This window comes from Oryx dammah, unplaced genomic scaffold (genome assembly GCF_014754425.2).
Source record: "Oryx dammah isolate SB20612 unplaced genomic scaffold, SCBI_Odam_1.1 HiC_scaffold_11150, whole genome shotgun sequence".
Taxonomy (NCBI): domain Eukaryota; kingdom Metazoa; phylum Chordata; class Mammalia; order Artiodactyla; family Bovidae; genus Oryx; species Oryx dammah.
The window spans coordinates 302,933-312,405 of record NW_024080543.1 but is presented as its reverse complement, the minus strand read 5'-3'; the positions used below and the strand labels follow the sequence as shown (position 1 = coordinate 312,405).

The 9,473-nt window shown below is 39.5% G+C and overlaps 1 long non-coding RNA gene across 1 annotated transcript; it reads right to left on the bottom strand.

The window, feature by feature from the left end:
• Window positions 1–2,131: 2,131 nt before the first annotated feature.
• LOC120860655 lies at window positions 2,132–7,593 on the bottom strand. The gene is made up of 3 exons (XR_005720400.1): window positions 7,527–7,593; window positions 3,446–3,673; window positions 2,132–2,214 (listed from the first exon to the last, which is right to left on the bottom strand). It is a non-coding gene; the product is annotated as an uncharacterized LOC120860655 (long non-coding RNA).
• Window positions 7,594–9,473: the final 1,880 nt, after the last annotated feature.

Below are 9,473 nucleotides of genomic sequence, written 5' to 3'. Positions count from 1 at the left end.
AATCTGGAATTCATATCCTTGTACTATAGTCCTTAACTATATACTTTTTATTCATTTAACAACTAAGCGGATGCCTATCCTACAACAAACACAGAACCTGTATCTCCGATTCTCTTAATGTCAAACTACCACAAAGATCAGAGACTTAATAATTCTTGAATTGCACTTAAAATAATGATAGAAAAATTCTTCAAAACATTTTCTAAGATAAATGTTAGGAACCAAAATCACAATGCTTCCCAACTACTTCTTATTTGCCTATTAATTATATAACAGTATTCCTATATAAATTAACTCACATTAAAAAAGCTTTATGATTTTTCAGATACACAAATAAATGGTAATATTGTACAATGAAATACTGCTAAAAAGTACTTTAAAATGTAAAATATGCCTATCCTTTGATCCAGCAATCTTGCTTTTGAGATTTGATCCTAAATACAAGGATGTATATATACTTTTGGGCCTAGAAGTGAGCGGAATAAGAATGAAGTGAAGAGAGAAATCTGCAGAGAAATATGTATAGTATGACTTCCTTTTGTTTTTTAAAAAGGCAAAAAATACAGAGTACATAATTACATAAACAGAAGCAAAGTAGCGGAAAGACACAGTCCAACTATTAATACTGGTTATTCCAAAGCACAGAACTGGATGAACAGAAAGAGAAACAACTGCTTTTCATGTCTTCCTCTATATTGGTTGCTATAAGGCACATATCATTTTCATAGGTAATATATGAAGTTATTATTTTATATATAAAAAAAGTTTATTCTTTCTCTCTGTCCTTCCATTTTAATATGGGCATTCCCCAAGTTCTGAGCATTTGCCATACAATCATCCTACAAATATAAACCACGGTGCGATACAGAGCAACTTAAATGGAAAAAAGAAGGACAGAAGTCAGGCCTCCGTGACTCCTCTTCTCACCAAGAGGCTTCATATAAGAAGGGGAAATGGGGAATGCTGAGGACAGGACATTTAAACACAATAAAACAATGTTACTAAAAAATAACAAAACAATGTGGAAATGGAAATGACTAGCAGGTTCCCAAGCTTCCTTAAAAAATAAAAGCCAATTAAGCCTTAATGTGTTTGAGATACTGTATGATTCCAATAATGTTTTTTCTTTTGGACACCACTGCAGTTGGAAGTCAAATTTCACATACTAAATGTTATTTCTATAGGAAATATACTTTATCAATAACATCAGAAAATATTCCAAAAGCCTGAACTCACTAGTTTCTAGCACACAAGGGCAAGCACTGTTCCATCTGCTTTCAAAACCTGTGCAGGACGCCATTCTCAGACTATACTGGATAAATAAGCTGTCTTATGCTCAGCATAGTCAGGGAATGGTATGGTTGCTACCATTCTCACATACTGATATCTGTATGGCACTTCACAGTTGAAAAAGCTCTTTGATACACATGAATCAAATGTTCCAGCTAAGAGAAACCATTAAAGTAAAATACTTACACCTATCATTATAAACATATGCAACAATTTAATCTTCAACAAACAAGGTGGCAAATAATGAACCTGAAATGTATGTTTGGAAGTCATTATATCAGTTAAAATTACATAGTAGGTATTTAAATTTTTCATAAACAGAAAAATTCAGGCAAGAAATGGCCACAAAACCAGAAACTTATTGTTAGTTTTATAAGCAAAGGTCAATTACTTCTACCGCAGTACACTATGACTGATTGTTTGAGACGTAATCCGCTCACAACCTTTTCTTTGTACATAACAGCAAACATAAGAAAATCTGGGCTATAATTCTTGACAAATTATTTCTTATACCACTTCTTCTCCAAAGGGGGTAAAAAGCACTACATAAATACGGTTTCATTTTATGGAATGATGATCTTGCAAAAAGGATTAATATGATTGTATATAGATTATTAAGGTTTGAAAAGTGAAAATTTTAATTTGAAAAAATCTAACTAGGCATGCAAAATAACATATACGTCAATGTGTGCATGTGCTAAGTTGCTACAGTCATGTCTGACTCTCTGCAATCTGATGGACTGGGGGTTTCTCTGTCCATGGGATTCTCGAGGCAAGAATACTTGAGTGGGTTGCCATGCCCTCCTCCAGGGGATCTTCCTGACCCAGGGATCGTACCTGCATCACGTATGTCTCCTGCATTGGCAAGTGGTTTCTTTACCACTAGTGCCACTTGGGAAGGCCCATACACCAATATGCCAAAGACTAAAAATGAAAGATATATTTACATTTACTTTCAGACACAGCAAAAATAAGCAAAATTTATAATGCTTTCTATACACTGTAGGTATTTTACACAGATTAAATAAAACTTTTCCAGAAAAACACTCCATATACATGAAGCCAGTAAGGTATATTTTCAGATATTCAGATACTTTCAGAGAAGGGAATGAAGATTGGGCCCATTCACAAAGAAACAACAAGACTTCATAAATCATCTAATATAAATAAGAACTAGAATTCAACGTGAAAAACTTAAATGAGGTTCAATGATAATCAGAAAGTCCACATAAAGCAAATTCATTTAAAACAGAGACCAAATATCATGCTAAACAGTGGGAATAAAAAGTTTGACAGAGACATTCTCTTGAAAAATATTTTAGTTTTTTTAACATCATAAAACTTTAATATGATAAAATGTTGGCTTTCGTGGAAAAAACTTCCCCAATAAATTGGACGATAGCTCAAAGTCATTTGATTTTCACAGTGCAATCATGGAGATTTTTTGGTTTGGGAGTTTTTCAAAATACTCAAAACACATCAAGCCTCCTAATGCTAATTTTAGTATTTTAATCTTCGAATTATTATCTTTTTAAATACCTCTAAATCAAAGTCATCCTTGTTGGTCTTTCTCTTCCTTACTTTTTAACTGGCCTATTGGATACTATAACATCCATAAATCATTTAGGAATCTTAACATGCAAAGAAAGCACAGGCCCAGAGAGACGCACAGACTAAGTGAAGAGAGGTTTCTGAATGGGGCCTAATTTTTTTTTTTTAATTTTACTGTAGTATAGTTCATTCACAATGTTGCATTAGTTTCAGGTGTACAGCAAAGTGATCTGACTATACATATACATATATTCATTCTTCTTCAGATTCTTTTCTCAGATAGGTTATCACAGGATATTGAGTAGAGCTGTGCTATACAGTAAGTCCTAGTTGGTTATCTATCTTATATGTAGTACTGTGTGGGACTCAGTGGTATATTAGTGAATATTTTGCTTTCCTATACAACTCCTGCAACTTTGTAAGTGCAGGAATTAGATAGTGAATTTCCACCTAAGGAGAACCCACTGTATATGTACTTTTATTACATGCTTATACAAGAAGAGGGGATATACATCTTGGTTCTGGATATCTTAAGATACATAAACATATCTTGATCAGGACTACATTATAAATAACTTTTTAAAAATGTAATGTAATACTGTACCAAGGTTGTAAGGGAGTTCCTTTTCATGTAGAGTCTCTCCAAGTACTGTAGTCCCTCATCTTTCAGTAACTCCAATGGGAAATGCTGCAGATTCCTGTAATTTAAGAACAAATTCTTGTGCTTTTCCAGCCTTGCCACAGAGATCGTCTTAGAAAGTTCGGATGCCATGGCTGAACATATTCCATCAGGCACGCTGCAGTACTACATCTTGTCAAAACTGGTCCATTTCTAAAGAGAACAAAAAACCTGAAAATTATGATACTGGTACCAAAGCTGCCAAATAAACCAGTTAGCATATATAGCTATTTGCGGACATTAAAAAGAGAGTTACCCATCAATTCCTACATTTCTACTTCATAGCAACTAAATTTTCATACATATTTAAAAGATTAAAATGAATAACTATTTAATAAAGAGGTACTCTCACTATTTAAACAATATTTACTACTTAGTAGAATAGTCCTATTTGAAAAAATAGTTCTTGAAATTGAGACAGGAATCCCTATCTAAGAGAACAGAGACCAGTTTCATAACACATAACTGAAGAAAGAGCTTAAAAATCAGACACTGCAAAGCCATTTCCTTCCTTCCTACCTCATTTTGTATTTAGCTTAAAATATTTTTAAAATATTTAAATCTATATAAACTATGACTAGATCATTTACAGCTTCATTTTCTTCACTTCTTACTATCTAAATATTGTTCTATATTGTAATATTTTCTTTCTTTTCTCCTCATTCTCATTTCTTTCTTCTTAGCTTTGCAGATTATCAGAAGTAGCAAAGAAACAGACCTGGGGACATGGTTTTACTTTAGTATTTCAAGGAAAGAAGAAATACTGCCCCAGGAAATAAGAATCTTATACTTTTCTATTACAACCTCTCTGGGCTTCAGCTGCCTAACATATAAAATGGAGACAGCAATTTATTGGTAAGGGCCAAAACCCAGAACAGATTAAATTCCCTTCTAGCTCTAAACTGACATGGGTAGGAAGAGAAATAAGATTTGCCATCTTATCAATTAGACACAGGGCAGAAACAAACTTCACAATCACTATAAAAAGAAACAAGCTCAGAGCTACAATAATCTGCCCAAGGAAGCAGCTCATAAGGGAATAAAGGATTTTTTTTTCTTTGGGTGGGGAAGGTTGTCCAGACTGAAGTCTTCGCACACACAGACCAACAGGATTCTACAAGATACTCAGGAAACACTAAAACACTAAAAACAAGTTGAGCTTTGTTCAAAGATTCTACTCTCGTTTACTTGGGCACCCTTCCTCAAACTCTCCAAAGGAAAATACCTTTCAAAGAAAATGTTTTTTCTTAAGAAAAATTTTCACTGAGAATTGACACCAAATTAGTACGAATGTAGTAACATAAGCTTTCAATAAGCAGTGTCTTGTAACTTTTTGGTTATATTCTATTATTTCCAAACTCTAATTCCTAATAGGAAAGTATCTGCTATTTTATATAAAAGGGCAGAGAATATGGAGTACTCATTAATCTCCCCAATGGAGCATGAGAGTCCAATACCTTCCCATTTTTATACTAGCTACTCACTTACCTATTTTTATGAGACATATTACATGACTCTAAACAAGATAATCTTTCCACATCTTAATTCTCTCTCTGTGAAGCAAGGATAACTAGGCTAGAAATAACGCTGATCATTGTTATTTGGAAGGGGAAGCTTTCTGGGTAATTATTCACTTAAATGGTAAACTGGAAGCAGTTTAGGTGTCTCAGAAACACCTCAAACTTAACACTTTCAAATAGGAGTTTTTTATTTTCATCACCTATCCAAATCTCTCCCAGTCTTTCCAAACACCAGGAAATCCTGAAGTCAAGAATGATTCCACCCACCTATCCTGAATGAGTCACCCACCACCTCCAATCCATCACAAGGCCTATGGTTTCCATCTCCAACATACACCTCAAATCAATCCACATTTCTCCATCTGCCAAAATGGAAAACCAGTCATCTCCTGCCTGGCTATATATTTTACTGGTCTCCTTGTGTTTAGTCATTTTGTAATATATTAATCACATAGCAGGGAGCTTTTAAAAAACTAACTTCAATTACATCTCCCTCTCTTTCTCAGGTAAATTCACTCCCTAGTCACATGAATTCTTTAAAAAAAAAACAAAAACAAAAAAACCCTTCAAGAGTTTATTTAGAAAAATCAAATTTACCAGGTATTGAGGGCTCTTCACAACCTGGTCCCAACCATTCCTTCAGCCTGGCAGCACCCTTCCTGGTTTCTCACCAAAGTCCTGGGCTTTTCTAGTGCTTCTGAGTGCCGCACTCTTCATATCACTTGCTGCTCTCCTCTTAGCCTTGAAAACACTGTCTCAACACCCTTCAGGTTTCAGTGTAAAATCACTGCTGCTGCTGCTGCTAAGTCACTTCAGTCGTGTCCGACCTGTGTGACCCCATAGGTGGCAGCCCATGAGGCTCCCCCGTCCCTGGGATTCTCCAGGCAAGAACACTGGAGTGGGTTGCCATTTCCTTCTCCAATGCATGAAAGTGAAAAGTGAAAGTGAAGTCGCTCAGTCGTGTCCGACTCTTAGCAACCCCATGGACTGCAGCCTACCAGGCTTCTCCATCCATGGGATTTCCCAGGCAAGAGTACTGGAGTGGGGTGCCATCACCTTCTCCAGTAAAATCACTTCTCCATCCCAAATAAATGATTCTCTCTTCCTCTTTCTTTGTAGGACTCTCCACAGTTTATAATCTATATATTTATTGATGTATCTGTCTATTATCAATCTAGTCAAGAGACTGTTCCATGAGCTCCTGAGGGCAGAGATCCCGCTGTTTTCTTCACATTTGTATACCTGCCTCTAGCGCAAAGCAGGCCCTCAAACAGCTGATGAACTGCTGAAAGTAGGGCATGTGAGGAACACTGCAAGGTAGAGTTTTTTTCATCTCTGATCTAAGGTCAGCTTGTAGATACTATATGCTGAGTGCTTTCTATGTGCTTTGATCTCTCAGTCCTTGAAACTCTGCATTGTGATATATGTTATTTAGCCTGTTTTATAGATGAGGAAACTGAGTTTTCTCAGAGAGCAACTCCTCAGAATTCCAACCCAAATGGACGACTTCAAAGCCTGTGCATTTGTTCTACAGTGCAGCCTTTCATGAACTTCAGTAGGGGCCGTGTTTCTTCCTATTACTATTTCAACGGTAGGCAACGCTTACACAAATTTAAGACCACAAAGCACAGCCCACACTCCTTGATGGTTAGATCCAGTGAGAGAATACAGCATAACCTGATGGCTTTCCTTCTAAATCCTGCAGAGATGGGTAGGATTGATTGCCTTAAAAACGTCACTACACTCTGTTAAAATGCAGTTTGGCAGATGAAATCTACACAAATGAAATCTGAAAGCTGTCAATAATAAATAATGGTATGGTTTTTCAAATGCATTCATTGGCAGTACAGGATAATTTTCTCACACATACTCCCTTCGGTACCTCTTATCTACAATTAAAAGCAAATGATACACTTAATATTAGCTGTATACAATTGCATCTGCATAGGAATTTTCCGACAGGTAAACACCAATCCACTCTATCACTGTTTAAAGCAAACAAACCTTTCCACCTTAAGAAAATTCCACACATTTTTAAGCAGGTGTGTTTTAAAGGGAAAGGAGTACCTTCGATTGACTTCCGTACTTAACTCGGTGGAATACCCACTCTAACTTCCTAATACTGGATATTAGAGGATTAAAATCGTACATTAAAAGCGTTTGTTTTTTTCTCAGTACTGAGAAGGTTGACATAAGTCAGGCAAAACACATACATTTTGCCCAGTTAACCAAGCACTCTCGCCTTTAGAGTTTGGAAGCAGTGAGACTAGTAGAAAGGATTTCACAGATTCGGTGAAGGGATTCTGCGACCACCTAGGGCTAGGAGGGCCCGGCGGCAGTGGCGACCCGAGGCCCGGGTGGGCCCGCTCAGGCCGGGGTCCACTTGCTGCGGCCCGACGCCTCTACCAGGCTCGGCCTGCCTGGCCAGCGGCCGGGCCAGAGGGCACTGCTACGTGAGGCACCCGAGGCAGCAAAGCACCACTCACCTCTGCCGGCGGAGCCAGCGCTCTTGAGCTGAGGGGCGCCGGACTGCTAGCCCGGGCTCGGCAGGCGGGGCGGAGCGCCGGCGGCGACGGGGCGGGGCGCGGGCGAAAGCGGGGCGGGGCGGGGCGGGACCCTCTCTTCAGAGGTTTGGGGGAGGAGTGAGCCCGGGAGAGGAAGCTCGCGATAACACGCCCCTGAGGTCGCCGTCTTACGATAGGTCGGGCGAGATGCTCGTTTGCCAAGAGACGTGCCTATTGGTCAAAACTGTGGCTTCTCGGCGACTGCCCCCGCCTCCGGCTCTGTCCTTGCTTCCGGCTCTGGCTTCGAGGGTTACGGTTGAGGTGGAAGTTTGTGCTCAGAGTTTTGAGAGGGTGGTTTAGCTGGCTCCGGCCTCAGGGACCGTCAGTAATTTGTCAGTTCTTTTGTTCATACGTTCACTGACGCACTTGTCCTCGTATTCAATACATACGTTGAGAAATTACAAGAATAACACCCAGTGTGTACCAGGCAAGGTTCTAAGATCTGTGCACAGGTTGTCTCACTTAACTTTCATGGCTATCCTATGACACAGATACTATTATTATACTCGTTTGACGGATGAACAACTGAGACCCGGTGGTTTTCTGTAATATGGCCAAGGTTAGTGATCAAGTAGTAAGCTTATTAAAGCACAGTATAAAAAGTCACTGCGCGCTGGCAAGTTCGTTCCAGACTTGAGGCAGTAACCCAGTCTCTGCTCTTGAAATACTTGAAGTGTGCTGCGAGAAACGATCGTTAAAAGAACACTAACAATTTAGTGAGTAAAATACTCAGGCAGTTCCTAGCATGACTGAGTAGTCTATCAATAAATGTTTAAGAATATTCCCGTGTCAGCAGAAAGTCATCAAAGGAAGAATGTTTCATGCTGGTAAAAAGGGGAAAAAAAAAAAAAAAGACCCGAGCATTGTTAGGGAACAGTACAAAATACTTTTTAAAGTTCCTTGCTTGTTAATATGACAACATTTCTTCTGAAATGAAGTTTTAAAAAAACTTCCTCTTCAGAAACCACTATTATTCTTTGAAAAGCTTGATGTTGATCAAACTACTGGTTCATTGTCAAGCAATCTACTTAATTACTGTTAGAGATAACCTACAGAGCAGACTTAATATATATTAAGTAAAAATAAGAAAGGCAACCCACTCCAGTATTCTTGCCTGGAGAATCCCAGGGACGGGGGAGCCTGGCGGGCTGCCGTCTATGGGGTCGCACAGAGTCGGACACGACTGAAGCGACTTAGCAGCAGTAGCAGCAGCAAGACCTATGGCAAAATAACGTCTACCATCTGAAACTGACACAAAAGTAGCCATGTGATTCTTTGTATTAATATATTATCCTGTGTGTGCCCTGCTCAGTGGTGTCGGACTCTGCCACCCCACCCGCTATAGCCTGCCAGGCTCCTCTGTCCATGGAGTTTTCCGGCCAAGCATACTGGAGTGGGTTGCCGTTTCCTCACCTAGTGATCGAACCTGCGACTTCAGGATCGCAGGCAGATTCTTTACCACTGAGCCACCTCGGAAGCCCACACTCTTCCTATGGACTCTCTTAAAAGGTGTCTGAGTTGGTCTAGTGTCAGTTTCACATTTTGCCTCAATCAAAACAAGGGGGGCGGAGGCAATCCTCTAATCCAGTCCAGTAATTTGGCTGCTGCTGCGTCATGTCAGTCGTGTCCGACTCTGTGCGACCCCAGAGACAGCAGCCCACCAGGCTCCACCGTCCTGGGATTCATCAGGCAAGAACACTGGAGTGGGTTGCCATTTCCTTCTCCAATGCGTGAAAGTGAAGTCGCTCAGTCGTGTCCGACCCTCCCTCAGCGACCCCATGGACTGTAGCCTGCCAGGATCCTCTATCCACGGGATTCTCTAGGCAAGAATACTGGAGTGGGTAGCCACTGCCTTCTCCAGGGGAACAG